This window comes from Daktulosphaira vitifoliae, unplaced genomic scaffold (genome assembly GCF_025091365.1).
Source record: "Daktulosphaira vitifoliae isolate Bord-2020 unplaced genomic scaffold, ASM2509136v1 Scaffold_2, whole genome shotgun sequence".
In the NCBI taxonomy this organism is placed as follows: Eukaryota; Metazoa; Arthropoda; class Insecta; order Hemiptera; family Phylloxeridae; genus Daktulosphaira; species Daktulosphaira vitifoliae.
In genome coordinates, this window is record NW_026099573.1 from 11,957,758 (window position 1) to 11,981,605 (window position 23,848).

At 24.1% G+C, this 23,848-nt stretch overlaps 1 protein-coding gene and 1 long non-coding RNA gene across 6 annotated transcripts in view; both read left to right on the top strand.

Moving 5' to 3' along the window:
* Positions 1–23,848, top strand: part of LOC126898928 (probable G-protein coupled receptor 158) — a 114,206-nt gene that overhangs the window by 9,332 nt on the left and 81,026 nt on the right. For all 4 annotated transcript variants that reach the window (XM_050673336.1, XM_050673338.1, XM_050673339.1 and 1 more), the window contains exon 2: positions 5,433–5,505. The gene's annotated coding sequence lies outside the window, so the exon portion shown is untranslated. The remainder of the gene's footprint in view (positions 1–5,432; positions 5,506–23,848) is intronic.
* Positions 1–23,848, top strand: part of LOC126898962 (uncharacterized) — a 180,102-nt gene that overhangs the window by 3,454 nt on the left and 152,800 nt on the right. The gene's annotated exons all lie outside the window — the stretch shown is intronic.

The following is a 23,848-nucleotide window of genomic DNA, read 5'->3' on the forward strand; positions in this document are numbered from 1 at the left end:
TTTTAGTTTTACGCTTACATTTCGAACTAGTTTCAGAGTTTATCTTTGAAGTGATACTAATGGTTTAGAGATTGTAACTATATTGACCATAATATATCATAATAATGAAAATCATAACTATCTCTTTGAAGATGAAATTGTTCAACGAGTTCAAAAAATCAGCATAAAACTCAATACATAAAGTTTGTAAATATTCTAAATAATACAACAACCATAGAAGCTTTAAAATTTTCATTGTTTAGTGAAATATAAACATGTTTCTTATAAAATTCTTTAAATGACTTTATGAAACATTTTCATTAATTAGAAATCAAAAAATATTTTTATTATGTAGTCTGTTTAGAAATAACTTCTTTAAACATGTTCTTTATATTTTGCTTAAGAGTTTTGTCTCGTATGATTCCAATAAAATCTGACTTTAAGACGAAATAAAGTGTAATCCATTTTGGATGTTAACTTATTTTTATTTATTCTAGATGTTCCCATGATAACCGCTTAATGAAAAACTTTGTGTTGTTTGTAAACGTTATGTCAATGGTTAATGACTGAAGATGATCGAGGGTATTTTGAATAAAGAGCAATGTTTTAGGATGGGGATAAAATGAATTATGGTTAAGAAAAATAAAAGTAATCTCTCATCTCTAACCAAATATATCTCTATTTTCGTAATACTTCTCTTTTCCATTGTGCATCTACGACATTAACACAATAAAGGTCTTTTACCTGATTAATGTTTCTGAAAACAGTGTCGCCTTTTTTCTTACATCTCTTCCTTTGTTAATAATTCCTCAAATAACACGCTCTATTAAGAAACTTCGACCACAGAGATAAAATTACCATAACTAATTATTATGTAATTTATAAATCGACGCAGAAATTTTCCAATAGAAAAACACGTTGGTGTTTGTAGCTACTTTTTTTTTGTTAAACATTATCTTGTTCATCACATCTGCTACAATTTTTTTTAAATTTACAGTAATAAAAATTTACTCAAGTTCATCACTTATACAATGGAATTTAACAAGATTACTACCCCTTTTTTCACTAAATAATGGTTTTTCATAGAAATTTACACGTTAATAATTTAATTTATTCTTATGCACAATAGTAAATTTCATGTTTATTAAAAGAAAATGTATTTCTAAGAGTAGATTTAAGGGGTACCTTTCAAAAGTGTTTTACTATTAAATGGCAAATGAAAAAAATCAAATTTTAACTAGTCATAATTAGTGTTGTGTTATTACTTTTTGAAGTATTAGCATTTAAATATTTTAAAAAATTGAAGAGAGAGTTGGTATTATTATAAATAATTACGCTTTACGCTTTAGTAACGCTTTATTATAAAATAAGAATTATTTTTATTTGTGTTTTATGGTAAAAATAGAAGAATTATTCTTGTACTTTGCTCATCCCTCTGACTTATAACTGACAATTATGTTAATACAAAACTGTTTATGGACCAGACAACATTTCATTATGATCATTCTTCATTTAATAGTAAAAAAATAATCATAGGTTTGCATTTAACATTTCTAAAAAGTAAGTTATTTCTAAAATCTACCCTTAAGAATCATTTTTCTTACAATTAACTTGATATTTATAATGATTCATAAAAGCAAATAAAATTTTAAGTTGTATATTTTTTGAAATTTCATTATTTAACAAAAAATGGTAAGTAATATTCTTTATAATTTTTTTAATATTCATAAAACTTCGATTTACAACGATTTCAAAAAAATTAGTTTAGGAATTAATTTGATAATTTAAATGAGTTTGTTTCCTTCTATCATTTGTTTTAATTTACAAAAGTTAAAATTTTTAAATAAAAAATAACTTTTTTACTTAAAAAAATTTTTTACTTATTAGTACATACGAAGTAATCAATCATCAAGGGGGAAAACGCCAATAATTGAATATCAATCAATAATAAAAAAAAATTGAATATTTTATATATTTCAAAAATTACTTCTAAAAATAATTATTGTAGAAAAATTACAACTTAAGTTTAATTCAATTAAAATATATTGGATTTGTTAAATTATCTTTGTTCTCCTTGTATATATATATATTATATATGTATATATATATTAAAATCACTGTGCATGAGAAAAAATAAATGTTTATATGTGAAACCAATAGTCTCCTAAGGAGGTTTATGAAAAATATTTTTACGGTCTATTGAGTTTTTTGCTACTCGAAAACGATAAAATATTTATTACAAACGAACCTAACCGGCCGTTAGTGACGAACTGAGATATTTTTGGCTTTACAACAACCGCTATTTATTTCGTTAGCTTCACTTACTTCTTTTTGTCGTTATCGTTTTATATCAAAAAATGATTTTTCAATTGTATTCAACAATAGAAAAAAATATATATTTTCATTTATTTCATATACAACGAAGTCCGAATCCACTTAATTCCTCCAGTTCCATTTGATTCGGAAATGATAACAAAATTGTCTGTATACCAAATTTTAACTTAGATCTTTCACGGGCAATGAATAATGAAAAAATACGCATCAACAGCTGTTGGGATTTTTGAAAAATTATTTGAGCATTGGACTAGCATCGAATTTTTATTGGATTATTTCAGCTACTATACTGTAAATAATTATTTAAACATTTGAAAATAAATAAAATCAAGTTATAATAATAATAAATAATTAGAGAACTGTATTTTCAAAAGACAATGTAATTACTTAACTAATTTAAAAATTTGCGGGAATCATACAGCACATGGTGCTGTATGTATAAATTAAAATTTATATTAAGATATTTTTAAAGTGTATTATATAGTAACATATAACTTTCATGTTATCTAAAAAACTTAATGATAATATTAATTTTAAACGCACTTTTCGTTGAATAATCATTTTTTTATTTAATTATAACTAAAGTTTTTGTTTTTAATACATAAAATTTACTCACAATATATAGATGTTTTAATCGTGTACCCAATTACTAAAATGAATTAATATTTATTGTTAAAAACTATGTAATTTACGCCTTATTAAATATTTATGAGTTTTCTTAACGAAAAGATAACATTGAAACTCTACCATCAGGACTCTATTCCATTTTTTCTTGTACAAGATAAAATAAATTTTTATTAATTTCAACTTATAATTCATTTACATTATTCGCTTGTTGGCAAGTACAGTGAAAGAATTAAAAAAAATCAATTTTTCACGACAGATAAAATAAAATAGAAAGTACTGAACAATCTAATTATAAACTCATTTTTTGCAAAATCCTTCAGTAGAAATTACAATACTTAAATTAAAGAAAATTTCGTAGTTCTTTATTTATGTTAATTCAAAAACAGAAAAAATAAAAAATTTTGAATAATGCCATTATTTTTACCGACTGGTAAAATATACGAGTATAATACAAAAATGGTAGTGGAACGTTTATACAAAATTAAACATACATTAACTCTATTATATTAATTAATGTTGGTTTAATTTTTTAACGCGTAAATACTAAACATATGTGATATTTTAAATGATAAGCAATATTTTAAGAAGTAGTTGTGATGTTTTGTTTACCTTAATTAAAACTTTTTGATTGAAAGCGTTGCCGGTAAAATATAATAATAAATTATAGCCAAAATTAATGAGAATATTATTGTTAGTAGTTTGGTATGGGAATATGACAGTGTATTTCAATTTATAATTCATTAAACACGAAGTAGGTTTCTTTAAAAGCAAAATAACTAATAAAGAAATGTTTGTTAACATTAGGAGAAAAACTTTCTCTTTTTAGTTCTATTTTAAATTTACGAACTTATAAAAACAAAATATTTAAAGAATTTCATAACTAAACTTTAACCATGTAATAATTTTAATTTATGAAAATAGAACTACATTTAATTTTACTAAACTAACAAAAGTTTATTATATAAGAACAATCGAATGAAGTATATTTTTATAGCTTTTACTTTAAATTACTTAAAGCATTTAATTACCAAAGAGGGTTTTTTCAATTTAAAAATTGCATAAAAGTTAAATTTTTACAGAATAGATTTTCACGTTAGATAAAAATCTATAATATATTATATAGGTTGTTCAGTAAGGAAAGAAACAGGTCAGTTTTTACAAACAATAAGAACAATATAAACCCGTTTCCTTACTTACTGAACATCTTCCATTTATGGCATATGATCATATAGAATTAATATTTGTTTTATATTTTTAGACAAATTACGAGAAAATTATTTTGTAAAACATAATATTTTATAGTATCAAAATATTTTATAACCCTTTGAATACGAGGGTAAAAATATTATCTTGTTGTACAGCGAATTCCAATCAAACGATATAATACAAAATAATTTTGAGTTAAAATATTTGATGAGGAACGGGTTTTTTGTATTGGAAATTTTAATTCAGTAGCTACAATTATACAGCATTTTGAAGTTTGTTATATTTTGATTTTTTATACAATTTTCCTTTGGTGTCTAATGTTAGTTCATATTATGTAAAGTACAAAAGTAAACATTTATAACGTTATTTACTGGTAACAGTAAACGATTTCTTTTCCATGGATAATAGTAACGTTTAACGCGCTTTATACAGAAATGATTATTTCTTATCTTTATTAAAAAGTTAAAAACATTATCGTATGTCAACTACGAGTACTCCATGGTTAGGCAAGTTAAAAGTGAAAGAATTATTAATTTGCGTGTTCTATCGTTGTAATCATATTATTATAGGAGATTTGATAATAAATGCACATGTTCACTATTCGTCACGTTTAAACTTATGATATATGAACTTATTTAATTTAAAACTCAACATATTTTACACAATGTTTCTATAATTTTATTTAATAATCTTGATTATACTACTACTTATTTTTTCATGTCAATTACAAATCCTTATTCAAATGTTAATAATTTTCATGGAAAAAAAATCGCGTACAGTTACCAGTAAATAACGTAATAAATGTTTACTTCTGTACTTTACAAAATATGGACTAACATTTGATACCATAGGAAAATTGTAAAAAAAATCAAAATTTAATTAACTTCAAAATGATGTATAAATGTAACTACTGAATCAAAATAAGAGTTTTTGGTATAAAAATTTTTCTTTAAAACTTATCTATAAAATGGCTATGTTTAAATCTTAAAAAAACTTTAATAAAAAAATTAATTTTTAAAATATTTTTTGTAATTGAGAAAAATAACATAAAACACATTTTAAATATAAATCTATAATGTAAAAATCGATAAAAAAAAAGTATTTTATAAAGATCTTAAGTTATATGAGTTGTCAGTTGGATCTGTTCCACTCTGTCTATATATATATATATATATATATATATATATATATGTTTATAGGACAAAAAATATTTTGGATTCGAACATGTTGAAATATAATTTTAGGTATATTTTGTTAATTATAAATGTTTTTTATTATGCTTTTAGATGTGCCTTTTCTCAATGGTTGTCAAAAAATTGAAAAATACTATTCAGATTCATCATTAAGTTAAAATAGCTCGTAAGTAAACTTTTTTATCTATTTTAATACATTTTTTACATCCGAAGTGTAAATTTCTTTGGATCGGGTGTAAAAATACTTTGAACTATATACGTATAAGCAGAATAAAATAATAGCATAATTTATTTTTAGTAAATTATTCTTATTAACTTTAAATAGTACACATTATTGGTGCATAGTATACTAATAATATTACTACTATAATATTATTCCTTTTTATTAGCAAAAGGTTATACTAAAATGTGGCTGGATATCAAGAAAAAAAAAATAAAAAGGTGTAACTTGAAGTATTAAAAGTCCATTAAAAAATGTCCCTTTCCATATTTATCTGTCTCCATTTTTCATTATAGTCATGACTACAGTGTGATTATTTTATGAAAAAATATCTTTTGACAGCCACTATATAATTAAATCTTCTTGGATTTTATTTCGGATAAATTTATAAGAAAACAATAATTTCGATTGTCATTTTAAAAACATTTTTTGTCTCGAACCAGAAAAAGTCGTATTAAAACGTAGCTATTGAATTAAATCATTTTGTAATTATCTTACAGAGAGGATGTGTAAATTTTATTGTTAAAAATTTAGAATTATGTTAGAATCTTTATTTATGTTCAAATGTCTACCAGTAAGTTAGTAGCATAAAGCTTTCTTAAGAAATCTATTGAGAAAGTTGAGAAATCTATTGACAGTGAGTAGTAAATAGAAAGAAAACTTTCCAAAAATAAAAATAATAAATAAAATGTGCGTGTGTTTGATTTTTGACGTATATGAACTAAAAAATCATTAAGAATTGACAGTACATTTTTAAATTAAATACAATTAAAAGTTTAAAAGAAAATGGATAGGGTTTTACACTCTATTTTTACAAATGAAGCATCAAATATTTACAAATATCAGTTTTGTATTGAAACGTTGATCAAAAATTAAGTCGATAACTAATTAAATAATATGCATAAGTATCAAAAGATCAATTAAGGTGTTTATATGACAAATTCATTGTAACATAGTAATGCTTCATAACATAGCTATTATTATGACATAAAATATAAATTCTTCAATAAGAAATAAATTAATAGATTTATGTATTTTTTTTATTAAAAAAATACACTTACGAAAATATCTATAATCATTAATAGTAACTGATTGATTCTGTTAGTGCTGTTAGCGTGACCTGCCCAAACAGGTTTTACCTTATGAGTAGTGCGCAGTCGCCAATGAAATTACATTTGTCACTTGTCTTCCGGTGTTCTTATTATAAGTATGTGTTGTGCGGCAGTAGATGTACAGATCAATGTTTTGCCTTTTTTAATGTAGTTTTGTTTATTAAATTTTAAATTTTCCATGTTGTGCAATACGATTTATATGCTAGATAGTGTATATAAGTATTCCTTTCTTCAGCGAATGAATCATAGACTTTATAATTGATCGCGTGGGACTCATCTGTTACACGTCATGGGTTGAAGATTTTGTTACTATTGAATGGTCTAATTATAATAAAGAATACAAAATTACCGTCCACAAAAATCTGATTTATTAATTAAAATTTATTTTTTACAAAAAGACGAGACTTAATTCGGCCACTTGGCGTCCGAGTAGTTGAGTTAACAGTAACCAAAATATACGTATTAAAAACTCATATAGTGAGCTACCTAGTTTTAACTGAATGGGTATTATATATTTGTTTGGAGTTATTCTCTTTTTATTTTTATTCAACTTTTTGTTTGTCTAATTTTTCTATTTCTTTTATGATTTTTTTTTTTAACAATTAATAGGTGTACCCTTATTTATTGAACAATTATATATCTATCAGTAATAGATTTTTGTAAGTAGTTACAATAGTGGTTCTGAAATACTTGTAAGTTCTTGTATATTTAAGTAGTACCAATTAAGTAGTACCAATTCCTTAAGATTTTTTGATCATGTAAGATTTACTTCAATTCTGCTAGTCAATCGCAGTGAAAAATTTTTTTTTCTGTTATATATGTATATACATATGATGTATATGAATTTCATGAATGGATTAACAAGTATTATGTGTTACTTTAGACATTGGCATATTTAAAATAGAAATTTCTCTTATTTCACTTGCATGACTTTATTTTGTAAAGGATTAAATTTCGTGTAAACACCAATAATATCTATTGAGCAGTGTTAAATTTATAAATGTTTGTATATTTTTTTGGTTTTAAACCAACAGTTGTTCCATTAACCAAACCCTTAAGTTCTGATATTTTTGTATACTTTGGCGACGTTTAAAGACCATTTTCATATTGTTTAATTTAATTCTAACTCATATTATAGTTTGTTTTGTTGTATAATTTGTTTGCTATTGGATTTGTTATATGGATAACTTCACAATTTTGTCAAATGTGTAAAGGTATATGATAACCCTTATTATTTAATGAATCTTGTTTGCTATGAATTATTTTAAAAGTATGTGTTTACTTTGAAATATTGAATATAATTTTCGGTTTATTCGTTACACGTATTACTCCCGTGTTATCAAATATGTCAGCCGTAAGCTGTTTTTCAATTTGGTGTTTTAGAATTGGAAAAATTTGTCATCGCTGATTTTCACTCGCCCTGTAACTAAAAATCTGAATTTAAGGAATTTTTATTGCAATTCGTCGCATTAATATTAGAAAAATTATTTCACACTCAATTTTCATTTTTGTTAGTATTTGTTTGATCTGTGATTTTTGTATTTATCTTTTTTGTTTCGTCATAATTGTTGGTTAGGCGATTAAATAATTAATTTTTTTGTTAAAATTTAACTCAATAAAATAAAATTTAGATAGCAGTTTTCATCTGATATACGAATTTATGCACATGCGCGTGAAGAATGCATGTAAGTTCTATTTTTTAATTTACTTCTTTTCCAAACCTCCAATAAGGAGCATTGCTTCAAAAAAAAAAAATCTAATGAAGTGCTATCAGGTACATGAATGTATTTCTAATATCCTTTTAATTTTAGTAAATTGAAATAAAATGGAAGGAAATCAAATTCCTCTTAAAGCTACTCTTTTTTTGAATATTTGACATAAACATTCCATCAGTATCCTTTAAAAACCCTGGGGGTTAATTCGGTTATTTAAAAATCTTTTCCTGGTACTATCTTATGTTTCTAAGGTTCTTTCAATAATGTTTGCAATGAAACGTGTGTTCTCCTATTATTTAGTTTTATAATATTATATAAAAGATAGGATTTCAGTTGATTATATAAACTACTGCTATTTCTATTTTAAATCTCTAATTTTTGTATATTCAGAACTTTATGTAATTAAATTAAAAATTAAAATGACGTGGGGTGTCTTTCATTAAGTTATATTAAAATTGCCATATAAAATAAAGAAAATTAGTTTTATTGGGGTTCTTAGGCGAATTACATAATTTATTTTATGGTAAAACTATAACCGACTTAAAATTAATCTTATAGCTAAAGTAAAAAATATACGCAATTTTTCTTTTCCAATTTTATCAAGGAGAACATTATGAGTAAGGTATTCCTTTAAATCTTTGAGTTTAATGGGAACCTTTATTTTTATTTTGATTACATAATAGAAAAGAAAATTTTTGTTTAATTTTTTCTGATAATGATTATCCATGGTGAGCATTAACTAGTTATAAAGTTAATTTTTTTTTTAATTTTCAACTAAATTTGTTAAATATTTTTTTAATATTTTTTTAACTTAACTAATTTAACTATCCGTTGAAATAACTGAACTTTTTTAATTTAATTAGTTAAAATATCAGATAAGTTAAATTCAAAATTTTATAAAAAATGCATGTTTTTATACACTGTGTACGTGATTTAAATCGAATTTTCTGAATTTTTTTCGAAAGTATATGTAATTTTCAATTGATTTTTTTTTTTAATCACTAGTTTTAAAGATAAAACTGTTTACAAACACCTATATTTATAAAAAAAAAAAAAAATTTGTTATCATTAATATTTTCATCCTATTCAGTTATAAAAGTTAAAATCGATTTTAAATTTCCCTTGCATCACCCACCAATAAAAAATGATTTTAAGAGATTTTAGTCGAAAAATTAATTTTAAATGAAATACAATTTGTTTAACTTGTTGTGGTTAGGTGATAATTTAATAATTATAATAAATAATAACACCGTTATGTTCAACTTTATGATAGCATATATTTTAACTTATTATATATAAGAACTTAAACAACAATATTAACTCCAAAAGGAAGTAGACAATAGTCCAACCACAGAATAGATTAAACCAGAAGTGACACTCTTAGTTTTTGCTGATAACAAGCTTATGTCGCTCAGTGTTGCCACTTAAGAAATAAAAATGTATTCCCTTTTTTCTTTATATACGGTCACATTGTTCAACACCATTATTAATGGTTTGTTTGTAAACACAATGTTTATAAAAATGGTTTATTGGTAAATATGAAAAATATATGGTAAATATTGGTATTAATGAATTAGAAAATATTTTTATTAATAACTTTTCCACACTTGCTATTGTAGATGGAGTTGGAGCCGAATTAAAAAATTATTTTTGTAATGTACCTTTTAACCACCCTTGTAAATGTTTTGATAAATTGTATTTAATTAATTTGTTTACAAGATTTAGAATATTTACAGCTATAAAATTTTTAAATAAAAATTTAATGTCTGAGAAAAAAATTAAAATAGGAAATTGTCTATTTTAACTCATCTATAAATTATTTATTTATGTATATGATATTTGTAAATTATTGTAATATATGTTTTAAATAAATTTAATATTATGTGGATATTGAATAATTTTTTTTTCCTAAATAAGTCTTTATTAAATATACATAAAATAAAAAATATATTAACACAAACTAATTACACATAATGAAAACATTAATTGAAAGTTTTAAAATGGTGTTATATGTTTAGAAATAATAATAAAATAAATCCAAAAAATTTACTATGCAAATTTTCTAAAATAATTAGCATGTAAATAATACATTTAGAGTTCAAATCAACCGCCGATGTACAATTATTGTACAGTACAATGAATTATATGCATACAATTATTTATTTTATTGTTTTTATGGTAACACTGAGCGACATAAGCTCAAAATTACCGTACTCTCATAAGAATACATGTAATTTTTTTATCAGTGTCCATTCTGGTTTAATCTATTCTGTGGTCCAACCACGATAATATATGAAGTATATGGTGGCCGGCAGCCTGGACCGGTTCGCGTCACCCGCGGTCACTCGGCGTCGCGCGACCTGTCGGACGAGGAGAGGTAGCTGTGTCGCAGTCGCCATCCAGCGGTAAAGCCGGAAGTGCAATGCGACCGCGTCAAACTAGCTAAATTAAAAAAAAATTTTAACTTATCTTTTAATTTAGCTAGTTAAATTTATAAATTGGTAACTTTGAACTGTTAATTATCGACATTGTTAATACTTAACTTAACTTGAGTTAATTATTCCCAGTAAATTGCCCATCTTTGATGATTATAATTAGATGAGCCATTCATTTGTTTTAGTTTGTTAATGTTTATTGATTTTGGACCAATTTTCTATTGATAATTTACTGTTTAGCATATAGTAGTTGTAATTTGTTATAGGTACATCTTAATATCATCCATCATACAGAAATCTTTATCGATTCATGTATATTAATAGACGCATATATTCAATGCATGTTTACTATCTTACATTGATGAATGACCGGCGTGGACGGTTTTTTTTGATAACTAGTATTAAAATAATTTATGACCCATTGATTCAGACTATTATTGCCTTCGGTATTATGAAAATAAAACGAATGATGAACTTGTAATTTAAATACAAATCCTTAAACAATTTTAAAATGGTTGATTGTATAAAAGAAAATTATAAAATCAATATTGTTTGATAATTTTTTCCTATCATATCATTAAACCAAAAATACGGGTTCCCACTAAAAATATAAAAATTTAGTTTTTTATTCGAGAAATGATGGAAAAACTCTAGTTACATAAAATTCATATTTTGTAAACTTTTTTAAATCAATATTTTCTTCGACGAAAATTAAAAATGTTCAATAGTTTTCAAGTAAATGAGTATCATTCCGTATACATACATATAAAACAAAATCTTATTACACTAAATATTAATTATAGGTATATAACTTTTTCTATGCAAAATTTCATTAAAAAAAAGAAGATTTCTTCTGTCCTTTTCTCAATACATATTTCAATGCTTAATATCGTAAAAAAAAATACAAAAATTCAAATTTTCATAAATTTTAAAATGCTACAGGAAATTTTAATAAGATAAATTCTTATTTATTCTTACATTTTTCATAAATTTTAATATAAATTTTTTTTATAAATTGGAAAACTATTATATTTATCGAATCAAAAGTTATCAAATTTGTCAAAACCTCGTGGACCATTCTGTATATATATATTTATGGGGAGAGATTCACTAATTATATTTCATATAATATCTTCAAAAGCGCTAAATAAAGTATAATTTTTAACTTATCAAAAATCATTCGCATCTTTTATGCTTAAATTAACACAAAAAATATAGTCCTTTATCCCCCTTTTTTCTTAAAATTTATTTAGTTTTTTTAAATAGAAACGTGCATGTTTAACTTGTTTACAAATAAGAAAATGATCTATATAAAAAAATATTGGTCGATAACCACTTTTGAACCAGTATTTTAATACATATTAGTACTTTTATATTATAATGAGAGGAGTAGTTTACTTCAAAGTAAAATAAAGCATAAGAGTAGTTATTGACCAGTCATTTTTTTATTTATAAGTATGCTAATCGCATATGTTTCCATTTAAAAAATTAAATATGTTATATTTTTAAGGAAGAATGAGAAAGTATAGGACTGTATTTTTTTATGTTAATTCTATAACATAAGATACTTATAATTTTGAAGTAAAACAATGTTTTATCATATACTTTTGAAGTATGTAATATTAAGTGGAACTTAATTGAAAACATTGTTTGTTTTTAATAATAAATCACTTAACTACTCGGACGATAACTCGCTTTATTAGGTCTTGTTTTTACTAGTTCTTTAATTATTTCATTGTGAACTGTTTGTCTCTTTTTGGTTTTATATTTTTTTAAACACTCAATTTTGAAGAAAAAAAATTATTTCTTTATCTTAATGTTGGTATTTTAATTTTAATTATGAATCAACATTATAATACGCTATAAAATTTTCTATTGTTAAAAAACAACTGGTTATCGACCAGTCAACATTTTATTAAAACTTTATTATTATTATTATTTATTTATATTTATTAAGAATTTATTTAAAAGTAAACAAAAAACTTTCGAAACTTAAGTTTAAAAACTACTCTTAAAAATAAAAATATATTTTTACATTTTTTGTTTTAATTGATATTTTAATTATATTTTTAACTTTACATATTAATATTAAATTAAATACTTTAGTTTAGCATAAACGTTATTTTTTTGTGAATTATTTATTATTTTTTTTCTTTAAAAGAATACCAAAGGGCTATTAAAAAGAAAATGCTCATTTAGTATTGTTTGTTATACTAATAATTCTCTGCATTTGTTCAAGATTTACATTACTTTTGTTTTTATGTAAGTACAAACGAGTACTTCAAGACTTTCAAAAAGTAAACTAAAGATAATTTTACTAATAAACATTCAAGTGTTTTAGCTGTTTAAAAGAAATTGTACACAATATCGTGTTCGACATAGAAACAAAATGTTTTTCAAAACATTAAATTATCGCTAAGTGTCCGATAAACATTTTACAATGGTGTCTTTCTTTAGACAACCTCGTAGATCTGTTTTAATTTATTAAAAGTGTTAATTTTGAAAATACGCACACAATTAACTAACAAGAGAAGTGTGAAATAGTTATACAGCTTAATGGATATTGATTGCCATGAAAATAACTTTCTGAAAGAATTTTTATTATAGCTTAAATGAATTAAAAACTTTACCTTTGGTAAAACTATTCATTTCGCTGTGTAAACATTACATAATATTTTTTCTTTATGTTTTTGTTTCAACTATTTGTCATCAATGTGATAAAATAAACTTTCGAAAGGAAATTTACTACTTGTAGTTGTTTGCACTCTGATGTAACTGAAAAGTAAATCATTTTGAGTGTACTATCGTTTTAGAATTCAGTTTGTGATAGAAGAAAAAAACAAGTCAAATGTTTTACGCACACTCTAAATGTATTAAAACAAATGATTATCATATATAATAATATTTTCATATTTATTCAACTAATATATTTAATAAATATATTCTTCTGTAATTATCGAAGAAGAATTTGTTATTATTTTGTGTTACAATGAATAGATTGTTTAAATTTCCTTTTTATCTTTTTTCAGTAAATAATTCATTAAAAATTAAAACTGCCCTACTAAAATTTAATAATATATAGCTTGAAAAGAATTTAAATGGTATAGAAAAAAGGAGCGGATCTTTTATGAAGTTGCTTTATAAAAAATGTATCAAAATTTAAAAAAAAGACTTTAATTGCTTCTAAATGAAGTAAATATTGTTTAATTTCTAAGCGAATGAAAAGTTTTATATAATTGGATAGTATAATGCTCTAACGGGTTGATGGGCAATTTCTAGTTTTTACATTATACTAAGTGAACGAGCCTTTTCCTTGGCTCTTGGTCTTGTTAGTAATCACAATTAATGGTTTTAAAGTTATCAACATGTTTTTGTATAAAAAACATTAATTACTTTTTACAAGTAATTACTTTTTATAATGGAAAACTTTTTGTTATTAGTATGATTAATGTTTTATTCGTGATAGTTCTAAAAGAGAATTGAGTTGGCAATAATTGTTAAATGAAAAATTTAAGGTGTCGCGCATTATTATGTCAAAGATGTTGACTCAAATTGTCACATGTAGTTAACATTTATAAGCACCAGGTTAGTAAGTCGGCTTAAAACCTTCTATAAGTGTATTTTCATTAAATTTATTATTTATATACTTTTTCATTGTACAAATAAATAGTGCTTGGTCAAAATATTTTATAACAAAATGATGTTTTGATAGTTTTAACGATTGTTGTTATTATTATATTGTAAGTATATTTCTACTTTCAATTTTATATCCAAAGTGATTATTGAATTCTTTATTTACTTGAACGCTACTTGTTTAAATCTAGAACGACATTATTAAATATTATAAAATATTATAAAAAACATATTGATAAAATATTATAAATATCTATATCATTCAAAACTAAATCAAATTTAAGGTTTTTTTTATGTGTATTACACAATTGAAAAAATAAAATCGTTTGATGACTTGTCTTTTATGACTAATCGGCCATTTTTGATATCAAGTTGATGATCACAAATTAAAAATTATTTCGTATTATATTTGTTAATCAGTTTCGTTATCGTCTTTAAATAATAAAAAAAAATAATAATCGTGTATTTGACGTATACGACTAATAGTTTTTTAATAAATCATTTTCAAGTGTATGTTCAGTATATGACATTTTTGGCAATAACTTATTGCGTACGTATCAAATACGCATCGAAACTTTACGGCAGTGACTTTAATCACTGTCAGATACCCAATCAGTACTGTTTGGTCGTGTCAAAACAGGTCGGTGAGAGTCGGTTTTCCTCGTCATGAGCTCTAACCAGTTTTACTGTTGTGGTAGTGTGTGTGTGCACTTCTACTCGCGTTCTCGTGTGTTCCGGTCGTGCGTAGCTGCAGATATTGTTGCGTGTCTTATTATTGACGTCTTGCAGCTGTATGTCACATCGGTCGTTAAAAGTGTCTTTTTTTTTTTATTGGGCACCGGAGCCATTGAAAAACGTTATTCATTATACGCGAACCGTTTATTATTAATTTATTCTGTGGTTTGGATAAGGCAACGATCGGGCTCGAATGTCACATTCATAATAGAGCTCATACATGGACGTTACTTAATCATTTGGCGATTAACGAAGAACCCGTCCATACAGAATCACTCTACTGAGATCTAGGTCGCATAAAAACGGTTTTTTTCTTTTAATAAATGTATAATTTCACTAATTTAATGATATTTTTGTAATTGTTATTGCTATTTATTCTCTGTACATATATTTGTTTTAAGATTAAGTTACTAACATTATAGTAAGAAATAATTGTCTTTTCTTTGAAATTGTGTTTAACAATAAAACCCAAAAGAGACATACAGTCCATAAAATTCTATTTGTATTTTCTTTAATTTAGTTTTAATATTTAATCTATTAACCTTACTTATTTCATAACAAAAACCAGCAAAGCCGAGACACTCGGCGAATGGTCGTCCGAGTAATCGCCTCACACAAATACTAATTTAAAAAATGATACAACTTCATTTTGCCGGATCCCTACTGTTCGCAACTTTACTTTTTGTATTTTTTTTTTATGTTATTGTAACCCAAAATTTATTAATACAGTAATGTTTTTTGTTTTTAAATTTTATAGTTATTTTTACATATTTAAACTTTATAATTATCACGCTATAAAAAAAATTTTAGCATCGATCAAAATTATAAATTTTTAAAAATAATTTTACGTTTTAAATGAATTCAGAATTAATTTTACTTTCGTAAGTAGTATAATGTTGAAACGAGGGACTACCGTCTTTTGAAATGGAAATTTATAAGTAAAATATTTAAAAATCATATATTTTGTTTGTAATTAGAAATGCGATGGCAAACATGGCGTGTACTTTTCTCTTAATTATTTAATTCGCATAAATAAATGGCCACACGCATTATGGTCATGTAAATTTTTACATCTGTTAGTAGACCAACGTCGTATACATTACGTGTTAACGTTTATTCAATTAATAATAAATTATATTTAATAATATTAAATATAATAAGTTTGTGTATCATATTATAATATACGATGTTTTTACTACCCTAGTTAGTGTTTCCAAATCTGAAAAATTCTCTCACCCGATATTTTAACTGCTTTTACAGTTGGCACAATTAAGCGAGTTTAAATAACCTTCAATTTATATCGTGAAAACATTTAATAGTACGATCTTAACACTTATATTATATACGTTGTATTTTCGTTTACTAAATTCGTTAAACATATTAATTAGCACAGAAGATTATGCTGATTTGACAATTCTATTCATCTATAGTCGGAAGTACTGACGTCGAACTTGCAAAGGACAGTTGTGTGTTTGAGTGGCTAATATAGATATAGTTTTCGATACCACCACTTTTGTATTATTTATTTTGTCAATATCTTAAGTTAATTTAAATAACGACTCGTCAATCGCCAATTTTCATCATAGCCAACCAACTTTGTCTCACTTGCATATACTTACTAACCAACTGTACTAAGATTCAGGTCAGAAATATTGTACATTACGTATAAATTATATTTACTGAATATTTAAAATATGACTTTATTTTGTCGTTGAAATAAAATAATAGTTTATGTTTTTATATTATATAATATTTCCCTAACTAATTGTGTAACTAAGGTACACAATTACCTATTTCTCTTTCGAGTAATTAAAACTTATGTAAGGAGATTGGAACAATAATTGGGTAGACGTTCGATAGTTTTCGATTCTTAATTCTTAGTTGCGATTAAGATACTTATATGTATTAAACAGACTACTAACAGTATCAAGTAAAATGCTTATATTCAACAATTTCATAGAACAAACAAAATACTAGATCTATTCCACATCATAATTGTATTTTTAAAGACCGAAGTAAAGCATCGAATACAGTCTGGTTAAAATTATTTATGATATTGATACAAATTTCTATTAGTTATAAATTTTTCTTATAAGATTTGAATTCAATCGATGTAAAACAACTCGTCGCCAAAACCACATTTGTTTATTGGTTTTTTATTTATTAAATAGATTTGTTTGAATAACTTTAGTGCTCCATAAAATAATAGTTAAATTCAAATTAAAAAGCACTTCACTGACGCTAAAAATATGTTAATTTTTTTCTCTTTTCAGATATTAACAGTATTCTATAAACTGTGCATTTTTATGTGACTAAATGTATTTAACATTAAGCATTTTTAGGTGTGCCTTTAACAAAGATATAAACATTTTGTTTTCACAATTTTATCGTAGTTAAATAACTCCCCAGTACAAGGTGATCCAAAAAAGGATAGAGAGAGGATGGTGATAAAAAGAGAGAGATGGTAGAACCAAAAAAAAATTTGGCCCTATCCCTCTCTCGCTCCTATATAATCATATTCACTTAAATTGTTTTATTTGAAACATACATTTTTTTTAAGTTGGACAACAAGAAATTTATTTAACTAAGCAAATGATTGTTCGATAACTACTTTTGAAACAGTACTTCATATGTTATTAACATTATAATAAAAATATTATTGGTTAATCGCCGGTCTGTTTATTTTAATCATTAGGCATTTATGAACTGCACTACACCTATCATTCTAGTATAAAAATACTAACATGTTTTAAAAGTCTTTATCATTTACTTAGATAAATAATTTTCTAGTTTGTAATTTGGTTATATAGAATTATCGCGATTACGTAATAATTCAATCCTGTAGCTATTTTGTTGTAGTTGATAAGTTAATTATATCAATTTTTTTTTTTGAATAATTTAGTTCTAAAATTCAAAACGAAGCATAAAATCCACAAAAACTTTGCGTTGCAACAAAACCTATGAAATACTTTCACGTTTATACGATTAAACTAATATCTTTTCTATATCTATATCTTTTCTTTTCTTTTTTTGCTGACACAAATGACCCGGAAACTTTTGCTATACACTAAATCATCGATTAGCCGTACAACTTTCACGATTCGCATTATCATCGACTTTTCATCAAACTACCCTGGAATAATAATAACTGTGTATTTGCATACTGTATAAATAAGGTCGAATAAGGCTTATGAATCTTAGTTATATTTTTATTAAAATCCGACGAGTAGCATTATTTTTATTAATTAAAATTGTGATACCTTGTTTGTAATGGACTAGGTAAATTTGCCTTATATTTTTTTTTGTATTTTAACTTTACGATATTTATTTAATATCTTCGCAACACTAAACATTAATTATCAAGTAATTTTCTACTTATAATTGATTTTTTACACTTATTGTCGTGTGTTCTGTGTCAGTTTTTGGCGTTATGTTCTTCGAGACTTTGGTGATTGGAATGCTTGGGTAGTTTCTATAACTTATGTGTAAAACAATGTAACTAATCCTTAAAGTTGTTTTGCATTATAACAAAGGTTTTCCAAAAAGAAAATATTTGTTTCCTAAGTGTAAATTAGTAAATTAGAATTCACAGATTTTCATCCGTAATTATTTTTGAGCTTTGATGCGATGCTAAGATGATATTAATTTTACTTTGATGCGTTTTTTTTATGTATATCGTTTTTCAGTTCTCATCGGTCCAATTTTCTTCTACGATACATTAAAAAATCACAAATATTACCTAGTTAAAGAAATTGCCCTTTCATATTTAACAAAGTTTTCTAGTTTTTAGTAAATAAGGAGAATTTTTCCAAAAATTACGATTTTTAAAATCAATAAATTTCTATATTTTAAACTTTTTTCTCTAACAGCCATAACTTCTTAAACATTTTAAATACTTCCCTTACTTAGAGTATTTTTTTTATATATTTTTTAATCTCCTTCTTCTAGGAATGCCGTTGTCAGCGCTTTAAGTGAATTTATTTTACAGATTAAATGTTACATAATAATTATAATATGATAATACTGTTAACAATGGTTAAATTATAGTATTGAATAGTGTGATTATTATGACATCTAACTTATTTTATTTTTTTATTATTATTAATATGAAATACAAATTATAGAATTTTTATTGATAATTATCATTTAAATTATAATGCAATATACGTATATACCAAGCAATTGGGCATAAAATACAGTAGAAAATAGGAAACATATATTATATTTTTACTTTTCTAGAGCTGATATATTTAAAAATAATATATAATTAAGAAATATTTTTTATTGATATAAACTTTTAATAAATTTACTCCACGTATAAAATGCACTAGCAAAATAATATCTTTATACTTTTCTTGTATATACTACCATATTAAATAGCGTAAATAAGCTACACTTTTTTATTATATTGAATTTTTAAAATATTCAAGGAGCGATCGTAAAACTGATCCAGTTTTATAACTTTACGTTATCATTTCAGAAACAGACTGCACACATTACATGATTCTATTAATAGTTCATTAGTTATTATTAAACTAATGGTTAATGTAAATCGTCATATGTTCATTATGGTTTGGAATTGGTGTTCAAAGATAATTTGTTTCTTGATAGCTTTTAAAAAACAGAGATATCTTCATCGGCATTAGAATTATTCAATCAACTTAAAAACAATACACAAACCACATTTTTGAGTAGTTTTTGGTCCTTGATTTTTATTCATGTCAGTAGTATTGAAGTTTGACTAACAATATTATAATGTTTTTAGTAAAATCTAACTAAACATTTTTATTAATATTTTATAAATTTAATATTTTTCATTTCAAAGAAAACATTGATAATAATAATTTGGTAATGTTTATATTATCTAAAAATCATATATCTGAGGCTCTGCTCCAGGTCCAATGCCCGCGGGCCTTAAACACCTACGGCACGTTAAGACCTTTGAGCTGTCCTTACAGATTGGCTACTGATTTCGTTATTAGTACCCAACCCAACCTGTAATAAAATAATTGTTACAGGGTGTTAAATGCTTACTGTGTGCTAAAAATAACTTTTTCATCATCGCGAATAATTTTCCTAGAATAACGTCGTCATACTCTTTCATTAAAAAAAAAAAAAAAAAATTGAAAATCGTATGCCGTTAAGTTATTTCCCCAGCTTGGCTAATTTTTAATATTTATTATATAATAAGATATAAATAAAATATGATGAAGCACACGTATGATGATTTTTTGTTTTATTTGCATAAGCTAGTGTTTTGTCGAAAAAACCCAAAGATATAGTTTTAATATCTATTCTATTAGTTTTTACTTTGCAAAGTAAGATTATTGTTTTTTTTTTTTATATATATACAGGATAGCCCACCACTCACTGACAACTTAAATAACTTTTGATTCAGTTAATATTTTTAGCTGATTTTTTTTTTTAAATAATAGTTATACGTTAGGTCTATATCTATATCTCAATAATTAATTTTTTTACATTTTATTAAAAATATTAATTATTTTTAAATTTTAAATAAAATGTAAAAAAAAAATCTAAGATAGCTATTTTGTAGAGTATAATTTAAGAAAAATTTTAGTAAAAAAATATCTTATTAATCTTCAGTAGTAAATATTCTGTAGCGTTTTGAAGTTTGTGAAAATTTGAATTTTCATGTACTATTTTACGGTATTAAACATTGAAATACGTATTGAGAAAAGGACAGAAGAAAACGCTATCTTTTCAATATACTTTTGAATGAGAGTGATAAGTAATAATTGCCTTATCTAATTTCTTATCATGGTATTTATGCCAAGTTTGTAATGTATACACACTATCATCATATGTATACACAGTAATCATGAAAAGATAGCGTTTTCTTCTGTCCTTTTCTCAATACGTATTTCAATGTTTAATACCGTAAAATAGTACATGAAAATTCAAATTTTCACAAACTTCAAAACGCTACAGAATATTTACTACTGAATATTAATAAGATATTTTTTTACTAAAATTTTTCTTAAATTCTACTCTACAAAATAGCTATCTTAGATTTTTTTTTTACATTTTATTTAAAATTTAAAAATAATTAATATTTTTAATAAAATGTAAAAAAATTAATTATTGAGATATAGCTATAGACCTAACGTATAACTATTATTTAAAAAAAAAATCAGCTAAAAATAATAACTGGATCAAAAGTTATTAAAAGATACAATAAATAAAGAAAAAAACATCATATAAAAATTTTAATATTGTAATGTACTGCGATTAAAAAACAATCATTAAACTCTTTTAATTTTAATCAGTTCTTAATTTCAAACATTAAAACAATAGAGTAAAATACACGAACAAAGCAATATTATAAAAAGACAGATAAATTGTGTATACTTTAATATTCTATATAAAGCTATAATAAATAAACCCAGCACAGTGGGGGGGACGTGGTATAGTTGGGTCAATTATAATGATATCTGACAGTGATTAAAATCACTATCATAAAAAACGCTTTGATGCAAATCTGTAGATAGTGTTTAATTTTAAAAAATTGGAGGATTATCCTAAAAGCTACATGATCTCCTATTTCCTTATTTATATTCTGATTACAAGTTTTATGATTTTTATGTGTAATATATATATATATATATAAAAATATATATTTATAATATATAAAGGGAAATGGTTTTATTAAAAAAAAAAGTATGTCGAATGAAAGAGGATTTATCATAAAAAAATTGTATTGATCCATATATTTTTCAAAAAGTTATAGCATTATAAAATTAAAATTATAAAAAAGAATTTTTTTACTAACTTTGATGTCTGTTTTCACCGTGAAAACAAAAAAAGTCCAAAATTTTTTTGTTTTCATAATAAATGATATTACATTAGCTTTAATTAAGATATATATAAATGTGTCAGTATTTCCGGAATACATTCAAAATTTAAGTTGATAAAGTTAATTTTTTGTGAAAAAGTTATCATTTTAAATCCCCTCTGTGGACAGGTAAAGGGTCAAATTTATAAAAAAAAATATACCAAATGATTGGTAAAGACATCATGTATCTATAAAAAATATATTACCTGGTGTTCTTACAATTTATTACCGAACTATGACTTAACTTTACAACGGATCAATTTCCATCCAGTAATATGAAACAAAAATATATAAATTAATTTACTACTTTTATTTCAATTTTATGACTTTTACTTTTTGAATATAAATTATGAAATATTTTTAGCTTCGATGCGAAGCTGAGAAGGTATTGGTTTTACTATGATGTGTTTTTCTTTGTCAATTACCACTTTTATCAGCTCTCACCGAACCGATTTCTTCCAACAGTACGTCAAAAGATCACAAATCGTATTTATTTGAAGACATACCCTCAAAAATTGAAAAAATTCTTGGTTTTTTTACCTAATATTTTTAAATAAGGATATACAGAGTGTTCAGTAAATCAGGAAACGGGTTTCTATTGTTCTCATTGTTACAAACAATGAGAACAATAGAAACCCGTTTCCTGATTTACTGAACACTCTGTATATCCTTATTTAAAAATATTAGGTAAAAAAACCAAGAATTTTTTCAATTTTTNACTTCTAATAATCAAACCTTTTTAATTGAAAAAATTAAAATTTCACTAGGTCATAACATTCCTATGATATACTGAATTAACTATACGTTATTGTGTGTTTAATATATATTAAAAATTTGTGGAATGAATTAACCTTTGTGGTATATTATGACATTTCTTATTATTCAAAAGTTTTATACGATTTCCGAGACTAGTTATTTTTTACATTGCAATTATATATTGTTATTTTTATTTCCTAAGTTTAACATCGTAGTTTTTATATTATGTCAACAATTTTTTTGACAGAAAAAAAAATAACAAATATTTAACTGTAGTATAATAATAACTGTTCAGGCATAAATTTTTTTTTTCCAAAAAAAATTACAGCTATTATAATAAAAAACTATGCTAGATTAAAATGGATTTTTATTTAAAGCAAATGTGTAGTATAAAAACTTGAATAGTGAAGTTTTGGACATAGAAACGAGATTTAAACATACGAGAGTTGTCAGATTTATATAAAAAATGCTTCTCAAGAACAGATAAATATATATATTGCGCCATATTATTAAATAACAATATTAGTGTAGTCGCTCTATGCATTTGTACCTACGTAATCGTTTGATAAATGTTACATAATTTTAGTAGTAAAACAGTACAAAAGGTATCCGAATAACTTTTTTAAATATATTTTTTGAAACATCCCATTGTCAATATTTTACTAACAAGTCGTTCCTTTTGGTCTATTAGCGATCAAAACTGTGTGTGTAATAACGTTGAACTGTCATTCTGTATTTCGTTTTCATAAAACGTTTTCATTGTATATAAATATAGAATATGCATATGTAAAGCTATTATCGTTTTATATTTAAGCCTTATCCTATTTTTGTCGTAGGGACGTGACGAGTTTTATTTTGAGTAATATTAAATTTTAATTATTTTGGAATTATTTTAGTGTAAAATGATTGCAAGCAACTGATAAATCTATGAATTATGTATTTCATATAAGAATCATCATTATATTGACATTTGGATTATCAAAACAGTTTTAAATTTCTAGATAAATATAAAAAGTTCTCTATATGTTTTTAGATAAATAATTTTCT